At 37.1% G+C, this 17,254-nt stretch overlaps 1 protein-coding gene across 3 annotated transcripts in view; it reads right to left on the reverse strand.

The window, feature by feature from the left end:
- The window catches only part of RANBP9 (RAN binding protein 9), an 88,550-nt gene that overhangs the window by 56,278 nt on the left and 15,018 nt on the right, over positions 1-17,254 (reverse strand). The window lies entirely within an intron of this gene.

Here is a 17,254-nt window from a genome sequence, read left to right on the forward strand (position 1 = left end):
AGCAACTATACTTCAATCAACCAATGAAAGGAGGACAGAATGATTCTTCCCACCAAAAGAAACCTAAAAGCTGGTTCTCTGAAAAGCTCAATAAAATTAATAAACCTCTAGCCAAACTAACAAATTATTAATATCAGAACTGAAAGAAATCAGCAATTACTGTTGTCAGTAATAATATCACTAGTGATCTCATGGACATTAAAAGGAAAAAAATTTAATAATAACTTAATAATATAGATAAAATGGACCAATTCATAATAATTTAGATAATAATTTAATAATTTTGATTAAATGGACCAATTCCTTAAAAGACATAATCTACCAAGACTAACAACAGAAGAAACAGATAATCTGAATATGCTTCTATATTAAAGAAACGATTAAAGAAATTCAATCAATAATTAACAACCTTCCAAAAAGGAAAACACTACACTCAAGTAGTTTAATTGTTGAATCCTACAAAACATTTAAGGAAGAAATGATACAACTGTCTACAAATCCCTTCCAGAAAATACAAGCAGAGGGAAGACTTCCTAAGTCATTTTTTGAGGCCAGCATTACCTTAATATGAAAACCAGATAAAGAGATTACAAGAAAGGAAAAGCACAGACCTATTTCTCAGGAACATAGATGTAAAAAATCCACAACAAACTATCAGCATATGAATCCAACAATGTATACAAAAGAATTAAACACTACAACCAAGTGCAGTTTATTCCAGGTATGCAAAGCTGGTTCAGCCTTTGAAAATTAATATAATCTTTCATCAATAATTTAGAAGAAAAATCATATGATCATAATAGAAGAGCACTTGACAAAATGTAACACACTCATTCATGATTAAAACTCTCAGTAAAACAAGAATATAGGTAAACTACACAAAAACCTGTTTGCAAATACTTATTACACCTATACTCATAACTGACATAACCTGGAAACAACCCAAAGTCCTTCAACTGGTAAAGGGATGATGAAACGTGGTACCTCTTGACAATGGACGACTACCCAGTAATTAAAAGCACTGAACTATTGGTTCAAGTTTAATAGTTTAATGAACTATTGGTTCATTAAAACCAGCATGGTTTTAATCTTGAATGTGCTATGTGGTCACTATAAATGCTGTTATAAAAATAGTATTAAATAAAATGTAAAGACATTAAACAATAATGGGGGAAGTATGTTATAAACAGCTTGTACTGTGTGCAAAGAAACAATGCTTTCCAAAAGGGTAAATATGGGGTAGATATGGCCCTTTCGAGTGAAGTAATTCAATGTCAAAAAGACTGGTGAAAAGACATTTCTGTCCTATAGGATTGGAATTAGATTTTAATTTACAAAGTAATTTATTGAATCAGTGTGTTATTTGAAACTCAAAAGCAATTTTACAAACATAATTTCTTAACACAAGTGTTTAGGAATTTCAGAAATAAAGAAAGTTTCAAATTATATGAATCTGAATAACTTAGCTGCTCAGTAAGCATTCCTCTAATGGGCCTAACGGTCATCTACCAAATTTCTTGCTTGATGTTTAATTTTTACATTTCAAATTCTGAATAGTATTTTCACGTTACTCAAGGTACAAGAGGGATCTTTTTGTCTTACAGGATTTTAAAATTACTTAATACCTTTTGAAATAAAATATTTTATTTCTGTCAAATGGCATCATAAATATAATGAAATAAGGCTCCAAATAAGAGCACCAAAAGATAAGTACTGCTGCAAGATTCACTGCTGTATGTATATCTAGGTATATTTCTACATAGAAACTCAGGGACACTTATCTGCAACTCACAAGCTATCAATCTTAAACATTTCAAAAAGATATGAACATACATCTATCTCTTCTTTATGAAGAAAAAGAAGAAACGTATGTCTACTCCCAACCATTAAAAGTGAACTGCTGACATATATCCAACTGGTGATTCATACAGTAGTGCTATAAAATTAAATCAAAATCATTTCATCAAAAGTTGCAGATAGGGCTTCCCTGGTGGCGCAGTGGTTGAGAGTCCGCCTGCCGATGCGGGGGACACAGGTTCGTGCCCCGGTCCGGGAGGATCCCACATGCCGCAGAGTGGCTGGGCCCGTGAGCCATGGCCGCTGAGCCTGCGCGTCTGGAGCCTGTGCTCCGCCACGGGAGAGGCCACAGCAGTGAGAGCCCCGCGTACCGCAAAAAAAGAAAAAAAAAAGTTGCAGATGCTCCTGTGAAAATACATTAATCAAATTTTTAAAAGATGCATATTTCAGGGGTAAAAGAAAAAAAAGCAATCAAGAACCAAAAGGTTTAAAAAGTATGAAAAAGCAAACAAACAAAAAGAAAGCAATTGTCTAGAAAGCTAAGATTATGAATATATCAGATATTGTATGACAGAGTAAACAGGTAAACTTCACTGGGCGGCTGCACTAGTCATGTTTCTTATCTCCCGTAACTTATGTGAAGTTTTGACATCTTAAAGAGCTTGCTGGTCAGAGACTGCTCCTTCCCCATCTCTGACCAGCCCCTTCCAAGGCAAGCCTTTTCTTAAGAGATAACAAAGGGCCTGGCCAGGAATATGCCTCTCATATACAAACCAACTGATTCTGAGTCTATAGCCCCCATCATCTCCTTATTTTACTCTCACACGCAAGCCAATTTTTCCTGCCCTAAATCATCTCAGGTCAAGTCCCAAACAACTAGAGATCAGCCCTATAGCGCAAGGCCCGCCAATATTATTCAAACCAGCCAATCCTAAACTGTTTACCCTGGTTCGGCCTTGCCTTCCCCCACTATCTTCTGCCACCTGACTGAAACCTGGTGCTCCTCCTGTGACCCTGCATGGCATGCGTAACTCCCCTCTGGGTGCTGTGAGTATAATAAACTTCCTGCCAAGCCTCTGCTGTCCCAACAACTTTACCATACCATATCCAACATGCACATTCTTAGATATGCACTATTAATATACAAAAAAAATTCAAGAATATGCATATCTAAAATACTACAAATTAAGTAGTAATCTCTAAATGATATCTGAGCCAACAGAATTGAGGTAAAAATTTTACAACTGAAATTAGAGAAAACAGAAATTCTTTTTCTCAGTATTACTATTCAAACCTAGAGCATTTGTCTGTGGTAAAAAAATTTTTATTCTAATTCTACACGGACAGTAAAGCAGCTACTTCTTTCTATATATACCATACTAACCCCTCCCCCATTTCTCCCAAAGCAAAAGGATCACAGAAAACAAAAATTAACAGGCTCTACTTCTTGCCTTTGGAAAGTCCACAATAATATACAACAACCCCTGAGTTGCATATTTCTTCCACTACCTCTCAAATAGCTATATAAATACAAAATACCTTAAATTAAGGCCTGGCTATGTTTCCTAAGATGGACTTCAAGTACCTTTTCATTTATCCGGCCTTTTAAATAATAATTAAGACAATAAACTCTAGGATCAACAAAAGCAGAACACTATTTTGAGAGTTTCTCTAATAACTATCAAAGAATCTGATCTGTAGTTAATTACAAGAGCAACAAATCAATTTTATAAAGTAGCGTGTTATAGTGTTAAATGTAGGGTAATGAAAATAATTTATCACATAATAGATATAAAACATCCTACTTTCACCTCATAGGCACTAAATTATTTACAACTCCAATAAAGTGAAGTTTTTGGTTAATAAAATTAATTCTTTATATTATAACCCATATTTAAAATCTTCTTACTTCTCATCATCTCCCTAAAAAATTGATGAAGAATGAAGAGCAGTAATTCCAAATCATGCAAAGAAGTTAGTAAGAAACTGCCTCACTTCAATTTTATAAACTTTACAGATACTATCCATCATACCAAGTGAGGTGTACCTATAACTCTGGAGATTGGGGTGTACTTTACTGTTTTTCAGCAATAGCGTTTCTCTCCACCAGTGTTCTAACTTAACTTTTTCATTGGAAGTCTCCATTTTTTAATATAAATAAGTAGGAAAATGGTGTTTTTATTAGCATTATATGAGAATTAGGAAAAAAATTAAATCAGAAATGAAGAAAAACTAAATGGAACACAAGAGTGAATAGACACCAGAAGAAAAGATGAAACAGAATGCAGGAAATTTTTAAAATAACAAAGGAGGAAAGAAAAAAATTTTGTGAGTAAATGATACAGAAGTTAGGCAAAGAAGATCCAACATACTCAAAATTGGAGTCCCCAAAAATGAAACCTGTGTAATTGAAAAGAGCAAATATTGAAAATTATCATAGAAGAAAACATTTCTGAAATAAAAGAAGACTTGAACCTATTATTTAAGGTCATACATGAAGGTTAACACCAAGACATATTCAATACTGGTTCCTTAAAGAAAAATCTTTTGGGCATCCAAGCAAAAGACCGAATCTCTTGCAAGGAAAAAAAATGGCATAAGACTTTGACAGTGATACTTCATATCCAAGTCCACAAAGCTCAAGAAAATGTAAACCAGGGATTTTATATCCAACCAAACCTTCAAATATAATGGGTGTAATGGTCACAAACAAGTTATGAACCAGAAAGGACTTAAATAATATTGTTCCCATGAGCTCTCCCTGAGCTCTCTAGTAAAGAATGAGCTTCAGACAACCAAAAAACCCTAAGAGAAGCTTTGAAATAAGATCTGGTGGTAAGTATTAAATATACTGAATTTAGAACTAACACTAATGATGAGGCAACAGAGCTGTGTATGCAAATGTTATGTACTTTTAACGTATATGTGTGTGTGTGGGTATATATATATAGCAATTAATTAACAAAATGGAGAAGGGGAGAGTTTACCAAAAAGGGAATGTTCTACGGATACACTAGACTACCTAGATGAATCTCAAATGCATCATGCTAAGTGGGAAAAAAGCCATATTCTAAAGGTTACATTTATATGACATTTCCATTTATATGACAAAATACACTCTGGTTTCAAAAGGAAAAACTATAGGAATAGAAAACAGATCAGTAGTTGCCAAGAGTTAGGGTATGGGGGAGGATTTGATTACAAAGAGATATCAAGAGGGAATTTTGGGAGGTGAATTGTTCTAGATCTTATTATGGTGGTTGTTACATGATTCTATGCATTTGTCAAAACTCACAGACCTACATCATCACCCTCAAAAAAGTGAGTTTTACTGCATGTGAATCAGTAACAAGTTTTTAAATACCAACAAAAAAAAGATTCTAGGGAAGAGGGAAGGGAAGGTCAAGAAGAGATTAGTAGCTAATTCCATCACTGCTCACAACAGAGGATATCTTTAAAAGAGGAGACTACAGGTATTAGTATAATTTTCTAAATGTAGAAATATACTAACCCCCCCCCAAAAAAAGCAAACAGACCACATCATTAAAAAAAAAAATTCTAAAGTGACAAAAATGTTTAAAGTTTCCTTTCACTCCTATCTCCAGCTAACCACTTCCCCTGTCTAGAAGCAACTAATGTCTGTCACCAGTTACTTGTGAGATCTGTTCACACTTTTCTATGGCATATTTGTTTATATTTTCAAAAGGAAATAATACAAAGAAAATACAAGAACTAGTAAAAATGGTTACCTATGGGAGGAAACCAGGATGAAGTGAGCCTTCTGTGAAGTGCCTTCTTGCACAGTTTTAATTGGGGAACAATGTAAATGTTCAAATGTTTTATTTAATTAAAACAAAAATCAAAAAGAAAAAAGCAATCCCTATAAACAGAAGATAAACTTAAATATGTGAAATAATATGTCAAGTTGGTGTAAAACTGTATAAAAAAAGGGCTTCCCTGGTGGCACAGTGGTTGAGAGTCCGCCTGCCAATGCAGGGGACACAGGTTCGTACCCCAGTCCGGGAAGATCCCACATGCCGCAGAGCGGCTGGGCCCGTGAGCCATGGCTACTGAGCCTGCGCGTCCGGAGCCTGTGCTCCGCAATGGGAGAGGTCACAACAGTGAGAGGCCCGCGTACCCAAAAAAAAAAAAAAAAAAAAAAAAAAAAGTATTAAAAAAAAATACGGTATTCAATATTCTTTTAGTAATAATATTGGTATGCTAATTTAGAAACGTATAGTTATGTTCTAGGACAAAGCAAATAAAAAATTATGTCAAAAGCATTAGAAACCGATTTTCAGAGTAAGAAAAAAGAGGTACAAGTGTAAAATTAGAGAATTTAAATAAAACTAATTTGGAAACTCTGACTTTGAAATGTATTAAAAAATAAGATGTGTTCATGGATGGACAGATCTGTGATAAAGCAAACAGAGCAAAATCCTAACTCTAAAATCAAGGTGGTATATGGCTGTTCACTGTATTAACTCGTCTTTATGCTTGAAAATGTTGGGGAGGAAAACTGCTGACATTCCACACGATCTAAATCACAGAGAAAGCAGCACTGGGATGAAGCACAACTCCTCACCAGCCTGTGTTTCTGTTCCAAAACAGTTACTACTCTGTAATCATTTTAAACATCTCAGCCACTCCTCCTGAAAAACCTACCCAACTGCCAAATCATCCACAGAAAATCAAAAGGTCCAGGACTAACAGACCATGTCTCCTTATTTTGGAACATTTACTTTCATATAAGTGATTCCAGAAGAAGGCAAACAGCAAGCACTCAATGTATCTGAGATAAAAATAAATAGATTGGTTACAAACTTTTTCTGGTTCTGCAAAACTGAAATACGATTTCAAGTAATATATTCATTATGACAAAGCTATACAACCTCAACAACATATTGAAAGATCATGGGTATCTTCAAGACATCATTAAAATGGGATTTTTCTCTCTGAATTTTTAATTAAACTCATATTAAGTATAGGTAGTGGTACACATAAGCATAATATATTTTTTAAATCTCTTTTACGTGATTCACATACATCTTAAACCAATTTTCCTTTCTCGGACTAATGTTAAAATTTGTTTGAATAGAGGAAAAAAAAAGGCAGGGAGAATATACCCCAAAATGTCAACTGTACCTTAGTATGAGTGGTAGGACTGCACATGCTTTTAAAAATAGTTATGCTTTTCTTCTATTTCACAGGATCTGTTTGATTTTCCCTTTTGCATTAAGAATACATTACCTTACAGCTGGAGAAAAGGTTCTTAAAAAAATTCCACATGCATTTACTGGGTATAAAATAAGTGATGGAGTAAGGGGTAAAGGTGATTTCGGATTTCCGCTACAATGAAGATGGATAACCAACTCGAGAATAATTTAAGAAACGTGATGGTTATATATCTCTAGGGCACTTTTCCCACATTCACTGGGCACTTTGTTAAACATTTTCCTCACCAACAGAAATGCAGCTCCCAATCATCTTTGCTGGTTTCAAAATGTCAGTAAAGAAGTGTCCAAAATCCAAGGCTCACTTTGTTCACTCCATAAACACCAATACCTATACTCTGTACAAGGCACAGAGCTGGGGGTACACAGAGGCAAAGCTGTTACCCCATCGCCTCCACTCAGGCACCTGTTTTGTGCCTGGCATTGTTCTATGCACTGAGGAGACAGTAGCGAAGAAAATCAACCAAAAATCCCTCCTGCTTCTCTTCACATAAGCTGTCTTTCATTGGTACATCCCACCTGGCAGCTCCAGAAACCCCACCTCAGAAATCCCACCACACCTCTTCTTAAACCTCACTAGAAACAGCAACATACAAATTTCTCCATTTTGTCTGCTTTTACCCACTCTTTACTGATTTCATTTCCTCCTTATCCAGCCTGAACTAAAAAACTGTCCATTTAAACATTCCCTCACCAGTAACCTCAACTACTACAACTGTCCTTCTAACTTACCTAAACTATGATTTCCCATCCTGTATCAATCATACAATTCAACTTTCCTCCCCAACCAGCTGAGTACATACAGAAAAATGATTTTACATATGTAAACTGCTGTCACTACATGATTTTAAATTCATGGTTTAAAATCTCACAGTTCCTCAATACTTTTACTTCTCTGATCAATAAATATTTACTAAGTAGCTATGTGTGGGCCAACACAGACTAAACTGTGAAAAAGAAGTCTGTGCTCCCGTGGAGCTGACACTCTAACAAGGAAGACAGATCTTACATAAATAATTATGAATATGACGAAATCCTATAAAGGGGGAGTAAAAGTGCTATGAAAGCACGTAACAGAGGAGTCTAACCCAGTTTGGAGGTGGAAAGGTTGTCAAGACAGGCTTCCCAAAGTAGAGATGTTTCTGTTCTAATCAATTCCATATTCCAGCCCACATTCCAAACTTGTATTTAACCCCTCAACCCCACTCCCTCAGCAAAGGAACTAGCCTCCTCAACTTGCCTTGGATTCCCTGGTGATTTCCTCTCCTCAATTTACACATATGACCAAGTTTCTCCCGCCCACACGGAAATTGGACTCATCTTTCTAGAGAGTAATTTGGCCAGTGTCTCATGCACCTTAAAAGTGTACATACTTTCTCTTTTGATCCAATAATTCTACTTCAAGAAATCTTTCCTAAAGAAATACAGATACCATGCATAAAAATTATTTATAATAGTGAAAAGAGTTAGAAACAACTTAAATAACAATAGGAGAATAGCTATGGATGTGCCTTAATGCACCTGTAAAAGACTATGTTGCAGCAAAAAAAAATAAAACAAAAAGAAAAAAGATGGTCAGAGCTTTTAATCTCATAGTAAAGTACTTATACCTATAACTAGGTTAAAAAATACATAGTAATAAATATGTCTTGGCAAATCAATAATAAAAACAGGATGTAAAAATGTGTAAGAAGGGCTTCCCTGGTGGCGCAGGGGTTGAGAATCTGCCTGCCAATGCAGGGGACACGGGTTGGAGCCCTGGTCTGGGAAGATCCCACATGCTGCGGAGCAACTAGGCCCGTGAGCCACAACTACTGAGCCTGCGCGTCTGGAGCCTGTGCTCTGCAATAAGAGAGGCCACGATAGTGAGAGGCCTGCGCACCACGATGAAGAGGGGCCCCTGCTCGCCGCAACTAGAGAAAGCCCTCGCACAAAAACAAAGACCGAACACAGCCAAAAATAAATAAATAAATACATTTTTAAAAAATGTGTAAGAAGAGTACAGCTGTGTAAAAAAGGTGTATATATAAAAACTGGAAGAAAACAAGTTGAATTATTAATAGAATTTATACAAGATATAATTTTCTTAGGCCGATTTTTCTGAATGGATGGAGAAATACTGTTTCCCACAAGTGCTGCACAGCTAGGCAGTCCTCCAGCTCCACCAACTCCATCCCTTACCTCTAACTCTCTGAGGCACTGCACTCATTCCCACCCCAACTTTAAGGAAACTGCCAGAATAAAGATTAACAACCTCCTAAGTGACAAACCAGCGGACACTTCAGTTCTCCTTTTAATTGACTTCCTTGGCTTCTAACACACAGTACTCTCTAGAATCTTCCTTCTAACTCGGACCATTCCTTCTCAGAATCCTTAGCTAGATTCTTCCCTCCTACATTTCTAGTAAATATGGTGTTTCAGATGTCCATTCTCAGACCTCTTCTTTTTTTACACCACATACTTGGGTGATCATATCAATCCTCATGGCTTCAACAAGTTACATTCTGATGACTCCAAAATCCACCTACAACTTTTCTCTCTCCTAAATCCCATTTATTTTCAGTCAAAGCCCCTACTATTAATTCATCATCTGGATGTCTCACAGCAGTTCAAACAATGTCCCCATCATCTGCAATTTCAAAGTTCTACTTCTCTCCAGTATTTTTTATTATGTTCAGTCACAGCACCATCTATCTAATCGACTGTCCCAGCCAGAACAGTGGAAGTCACCCTTCATTCTTTCTCTTTCAACAGCTACCCTTACCATTCCCACCTCCTAATCAAGTTTTTTCTTTTTCTTTAAAGTCCTAAATAGCTAATAAATCTATCTACTTTCCTCACTAACTCCACTACACAGATTAAGCCAATGCAAAATCATAATGGCCCAACTGGACCTCTCGCGTCTCTCAGACCTCTCTTTTCTGTATCAGCGTAACCTCCCCAAAATGCAAATCCAATCGTTATCATTCCCTTTTAAAGCTAGCACCTAGAAGATAAAGATTATCCATTAGAAGTCCCTTCATGATCACCTCCAGACACATTCATGCCACAAACCTTTGTGTTGCTCCTTCTCCATCAGCAACAGAAGCATCAAGGCTGTGCACCAGGCAGGCACTCTAATGGGTACTTTAAGTGAACTATTTAATCTCATCCTATGAGGCTGGCACTACTGTTTCCATTTTACAGAAAAGGAAACAAAGAGTTTGTCAAAAAGTACAAGGCCACAGAACTAGTAAGTGGCAAAGCCAATATTCAAATCTCCATCTTTCTTGTCCCAAAGTATTTCACTGTATTTCTTAGCAAAAGTAACTAAATCAGCTTCTAAAACAACTATTCATCTTTGAAAACTCTGCTCATAGAGTATCTCTGGAGTAATTCCTAGGAAATCAGTCTAAGGAGGGTAAATAGGTAGCTGAAGGACAGGGAAGTGAGAGAGACTTATGTTTAACTTTCTTCCTCTTCCATAACTCTTTGCAAGCTTTCTAGAGGCTTCCTTGATTGCCACCCCATCTTCCAACAGAGTTGGTCACTTCCTCCACCATACTGCTTCTCTACTTTGTTCATATAGCTATTACTATACATTTTTTATGCTATATTTAATTATTTATTGACATGTTCATTTCTATTCTTACCTACAAACTTCTGGAGGGCAGAGACCCTGTCCTGGCCAATCCCTCCTTGTAAACCCTAGGTTCCTAGCACAGTATCTGGTACATAATAGGTACCACCCAACAAGTTAAAGTACCTCCTCCTCCTCTACTTTTTTAACCTCTATCACAATTCATCCCTAGGCAATAGCCTCGTAGCCTAACTCCTATCTCTAGCCATCTTTCACACTGCCATCACACACTGCATCCCCTCCCCACCCAGTACTGTTTTCCTAAAACAGATACCCTATCACTGCCCTACTCAAAAAGACTGAAGGCTCCCTACTACCTATAGAGCATTTGCCCTTAGAACTATCATCAAGGCTCTCTAATATGATTCCAATTCCACTCTTACTTCTGTAAACTCTTCACTATAAGCCCTCAAGTCTCCAGCAATATTGAGTCATCTACCTCAGCCAAAGACACCATACAGTTCCATTCCTCCCATGAGACAAGTCCAGCCATTTGTCATAGTCTGGAATATTTTTCCCCATCGAAGTGTCTCAAATTTTTACTCATTTTCTATGGCCTATCAAACACTACTTCCTTTATAAATCTATTTCCTTGAGCTAGAATTAATCATCATCTCCTCAATTCTCCCATATACTCTCTCATTCTAAGTACTTAGTATATTATGTCTTAATCTAGAGTTATTTGCATATGTCTGCTCCCTGCTCTGCCCCACCGTACCCTCCAAATACTGAATTCAATATTCCCTGAGAACAAGAACGCACATTCAGTTCACTCAATGCATTTATTGAGTTTCTGCTAAGTGTCAGGTCCTCTACTAGAAACTATGGATAAGACAGAGATAAATAAAATAATTTCTTATACTCACTCAGCTGCTGCCAATGCCAGATACACCATACCCGTTCAATATATATTCATTAAGTTAATAAATATATAGTTTATTTGATATCTTTGTTCACATTTTCCATCTGTGTTTCCACTTACTGCTTACCACCAATAGAAACTAGAAGGAAAGACCTTTTAAAGCCTTTTAAACCTAGATGGAAAGAAAGGCCTTTATTTCTCTTCCACTCCCCCAAGAAATAATCCAGACAGTCAGGAAGCATAGAAGGAATGTTCTATGCTTTTATTATCAGCAGAATTTAGGAACAGAACAGAGACTGGATTACTTGCTGATTTCTCCTGAATCACACTGGCAGAATGGCATCAATATTTTGTTTGAAGAGTTAAAAATATCACACTCATAATAAATTATAATTCTAAAAATTTCCAAATAAAAATTTTATTATCTCTCACATTTATAATTAACTGTATCTCCATTGCCTCTATCAGTATACATAATTTAAAACCTGAATAAAATTCCTGAACTGAAAGTACGTTCAAAAGACACTTTTAGAGACTACTTTTAGAAATTCATCTTGACAGTCAACAAGAATTAACAAGAACATAAAGTAAATATATACCCTTTAAATATGTCTCCTGAAGAAAATGATTTCATGCAGATAAGGTGATTTAATTTTTGGGGTGCAAAAGGTGTTAGGAATTCATTTCAAATTAATCAAAAAATTGAGACAGGCTATTTTGTCCTAATAAAGTAAGCTTATTTTGCTGAACATACACAAAAATTATGTTTAGTTTAAATGAAAATCCAAGGCAGAAAACAGAACATATTATTTGTTTCATTCAATAAAAGGAACTTCCTTCAAGCCTCACTTCTTAGGCAATGAAGAAAACAAGTACCAATCAACACAGTCATATTCCTACTTTTCCAAGGCAGACCTAGAAATCATGCATTTTACAAAAAAACTGAGAAGCAATTCATACCCAACTCTTGCCATTTCACGAGAAAACTTGCTACAATGACAATTTCTCGTAATAAAACTGACATCTTGGATCCAAATATTTATTTACCTGTCCTGATCTTGGATAAACACACTGTTTAAAAGAAAATTCAATTTTAAATTAAGTATAATAAACTCTCAGATGAGCATGTATCACTGCAAATGAAAGGTAACTAACAGCTGCTCTTTCTGGTCAAGTCTTTACAATGACATTAGGATTTTAGGAAGGAATTTTTATATCTCTTGATACAGTTCAATATATCTCCAGAAAGACAATACTTGGCCAAAATAAGCTACATGACTTGCTTTTCTTCCATAAATGAACTGTTTGCTCTTTCCTTCCAAAAGCATTGGGTTGGACCTAAAACTGTGTTCAAAAAGATTACAATAAAAAAAAAAAAAAGATTACCAGAAATAAACAAAATCAGACCAAAAAAACATAACAGTTTTCTCCAAGAATATACAGGAGGTGGGTACTGTTTCTCATCCATCCATTTGTTCATTCATATGAGTGCTAGCTAAAAAGTAAGTACTGGAATTACAGAAATATAAAATAGTCCCTCACCCTTGAATCTGTACCGTTTTATATCACCAATAAGCAGACAGTTAGCTGTATAAATATTATAATTACAGTCTGCCCAAAAAGCAAAGGAAGCATAATAAAGGCACAATCTTATTTTGGGGAGGAGAAAGTGCCACCAAAAAAAAGTAACTGTAAACTACGACTTGAAGAGTAACTAGTTAAGCTTGGCAAATGGGGAAAGAGACAAGAGAAGGTGAATATAAGGAGGAAGGAAAGAACCTGCACACAACTAGAAACATGAGCCAGCAAGTACCATCAGAGAACTACAGAGAGTATCTTACGGCACTACATACCTGCCATCTACTTTCCACAGATGCCAACTCTGATTAGAAAAAGGTCTTTGGGGGTATTTTTGAAACCAAGTCCCCCTGCCAGGTTTATGGTTAACCTCTCTATCCAAAACTTTATTCCCTTTCTTGTCGCACCCTTGTTCCCCTCAGGATTGAGAAGTATCAAAGAAAAAGGGAGACTGAAACCCAGCAGGCCCCTGCGAGACCTTCCCGGGTACAAAAGCCCCTCCGTGCTTCTTGTTTGTAGGAAAAAGGCTTTAGTCCCTAGGCCTTTCCTGATTTCCAAAGAGGAGACTCAAGCAGTTACTAATTGGGGAAGCGAGGGAATGCAGAAACCAAGGAAAAGCAGTCAAGCAAGAGAAGTGATGACAGCTTTAAACAACAGCAGCCACAGAACAGGGTCCTACTTCCTCCTCAAGGCCTATACATAACAATCGGACAAATATCTTTGAGTAGTTCTGCAGAAACTAAGTCTCCCTCCCAAGAGGCGGATGGTGACTTTGTGCTGACCACAAGCATGTACACCTGGACAGGATGGAACCAGGAGGCTGATGATTAAGATTCCCAAAACAACACCCTGTTACCTCACCACCAACCACTCAGAAGAAAGTCCACAAGCTGATCACACACCCTACAACCCTCACCCCTAATGCTGCCTTTAAAAACCCTTCCCAGAAAGCCACTGGGGAGTTTGGGTCTTTTTAGCATGGGCTGCCCATCCTCCTTGCTTGGTTCCTGCAATAAACACTGTACTTTACCACAACCCAGTGTCAGTAGATTGGCTTTGCTGGGTGCCGGGCAAGTGGACCCCAGTTTGGTTAGGTAGTATTTTCTAACCTATCCCTCTCCTTTGGGGTTCCATCCCTCTCCTTTGGGGTCACTTTATGTTGATTCAACTCTGTTTAACATCCTACTTTCTATTTTCTGGGGCTTATTTCTCCAAGCCTAAGCTGGCAGAAAAATGGAAATGGAGATTAACTGGATGCCCCAGTTAGAGCTCCCATAGCTCAGAAAAGAGATGAGGAATAAGGACCTTAAATTTAATCAGGGTGAATGCCAAAATGAGAACTGCCCTAAGAAGCATTCCGTTCAATTGAGCTGTCAATTCAGTATTTTTAAGTATATCTCTGTTAAGTCATTTCTTAACCATGTCCACAGTGGTTGACAAGTAATTAATTTAAAATCAAAATAGGGGACTTCCCTGACAGTCCAGTGGTTAAAGAATTCACCTTCCAATGCAGGAGTCTGATCCCTGGTTGGGGAGCTAAGATCCCACATGCCTCATGGCAAAAAACCAAAACATAAAACAGAAGCAATACTGTAACAAATTCAATAAAGACTTTAAAAATGGTCCATATTAAAAAAAAAATCTTAAAAATAAAATAAAATAAAATCGAAATAAAGGAACTATTGAGTTTGTTTAAAAAAAACAGGACAGGGCTTCCCTGGTGGCCCAGTGGTTGAGAGTCCACCTGCCAATGCAGGGGACGTGGGTTTGTGCCCCAGTCCGGGAAGATCCCACATGCTGTGGAGCGGCTGGGCCCGTGAGCCATGGCCGCTGAGCCTGCGCGTCTGGAGCCTGTGCTTCGCAACGGGAGAGGCCAAAACAGTGAGAGGCCCTCGTACCCCAAAAAAAAAAAAAAAAAAAAAAACCAGGACAGATAAGAATTAATGAAGACATTAATGATGTCTTCAACATCATTAGTCATTAGGGAAAAGTAAATTAAAGCCACAACAAGAAAACCACTAGATACCTATTAGAATGGCTACAAATTTAAAACAAAACAAAACAAAACCCCTGACAACAGCAAGTGCTACTGAGGAGGCAGAGCCACAGGAAGTCTCACACGCTGCTCGTGGGATCGTAACTAGTACAGCCATGCTGCAAAACGATTTGGCAGTTTCCAACAAAGTTAAAAATACATTTAACAAAGGACCCAGCAATCGCACTCCTTTGTATTTACCCGAGTTAAATGAAAACTCATGTTTACGAAAAAACCTATACATAAATGTTTAGAGTGGTATATTCCTAATTGCCAAAAACTGGAAATAATCTGATGTCCTTCAACTGAAGAGTGAGTAAGCAAACTGTGGTTGGTTCATCCACATAATCAGCAATAACAAGGAATGAACTACCAATACATACAAAAATAGAGATGAACCTCAAATGCATTACACTCAGTGAAAGATGCCAGACTTAAAAGGCTACTCTACTCAACATACTCTATGATTCCATTTATACACCATCCTAGAAACAGCAAAACTATAAAGGAAGAAAACCAATCAGTGGTTACCAGGGGCTGGAGATGGGGAAAGGTTGCCTAAAAAGGGGTATGGAGGAATTCTGCAGGGTGATGGAACTGTTCTATATATTGATTGTGGTGATGGTTACAAGACTGTACACATCTGTCAAAACTCACAGGCCTGCACACTAAAAACGGTAAGTTTTACTACATGTAAAATATACCTAATTTAAAAAAAAATAATGAGGGATTCTGGCAACAAAAAGATGAGACTGAAAAATTACAAAGGTCACATCATGAAGGACCCTGCTAAGAAGCTTTAGATTTTAATCTCAAAGCAACAGGTGTACCAAATAATCTCAAGAAAGGACAGACACAATTGAGTTCTGTATTAGAAGATGAGCAATAGTTATATTGCTCTCTCACTGGAGTGAGAGCAAAATAGGGAGCAACTGGGAGACCTCAGTAATTTAGGGGACAAATTACCAAGACCTGACTCAGGCAGAAACTGTAGAAATGGACAGAGAAAGTTTAAGGCAAGAAATTCTCAAGTTTCTAGCAATAGTGTAACCATTAACCAAGCTAGGGCTGAGAAAAAGATTTTAAACAAGCTAAATTTAAATGCCTGTGGGACATTCAAATACAAACATCTGGGCAGACATACTGGTCTAGAGCTCAAGGGAATGACCTGAGATGTAGCTTTAGATTTGAGACTCGTCAGGGAATGTGCAGTCATGAAAATATAAGGTCAAGCTCATGCAAAGATACAACATGCAGAGTGAAAGGTAAAGAGAATCCTGGGAATTATCCTGAGCAACACCAGCATTATGGAGTTGGTGATATAACTTGAAGTATAAAAGAACTGGCTTACTGAGTATACAGCAGTAGAGTTAGAAATGGTTACAATCATGTGCCTATTTCAATTTGGGGTCTCTCAACCACTTTATCGTTGGCTTCTCTGATTTTACCTTTGGCTTGATCACCCTGGGAAAACTAAGGTAGTTAAAAAGTTATCGTTGAACCCAAGGTTTCACTTTGTACTTTCCGTATTGTTGACATTGAGAATATTCAGCAAATAAAGAGGAATGATCTACTGAACATACTTATTTTGTCAATTAAACACAGAAGAAGCACCAAGAGGGGTTAAATGACTCACTTCAAGTACAGGTAAACTTACACAGCCCCATAAATTTACCTTGGTAGCTGCACAAATGACTCTATAGATGCTTTAAAGGATCTCTGATACCACAATGAAGTTATCAGGAAATACCACAGGATAGATCCAATGATTCTACGTAATTAGCTCTCAATCAGAGGGATGCACCGAAATTCCCTGTGGAGCTTTCCCAAAATGCCTATCTTCCAAACTCTACATCTGAAAATACTGATTAAGGAACTTTTGGGGTAAGACCCAAACTACTATATTTTTAATAGTCCCCTAAGTGACTCTGATGTGTACACACACACACACACACACACACACACACACACACACACCCCCAGTGATCTCAAGTTGAAAAGCAATGATATAAAAGTTGGTTCTAGCATCTACATAAAGTTCTCATTTGGAAGCTTCTAAACTACATCCTAATACTTGGGAATGGCCTCCAACTGAGAGCATACAAACATACAATTCCCTGATCTAAACC

This window comes from Tursiops truncatus, chromosome 10 (assembly GCF_011762595.2).
Source record: "Tursiops truncatus isolate mTurTru1 chromosome 10, mTurTru1.mat.Y, whole genome shotgun sequence".
Taxonomy (NCBI): domain Eukaryota; kingdom Metazoa; phylum Chordata; class Mammalia; order Artiodactyla; family Delphinidae; genus Tursiops; species Tursiops truncatus.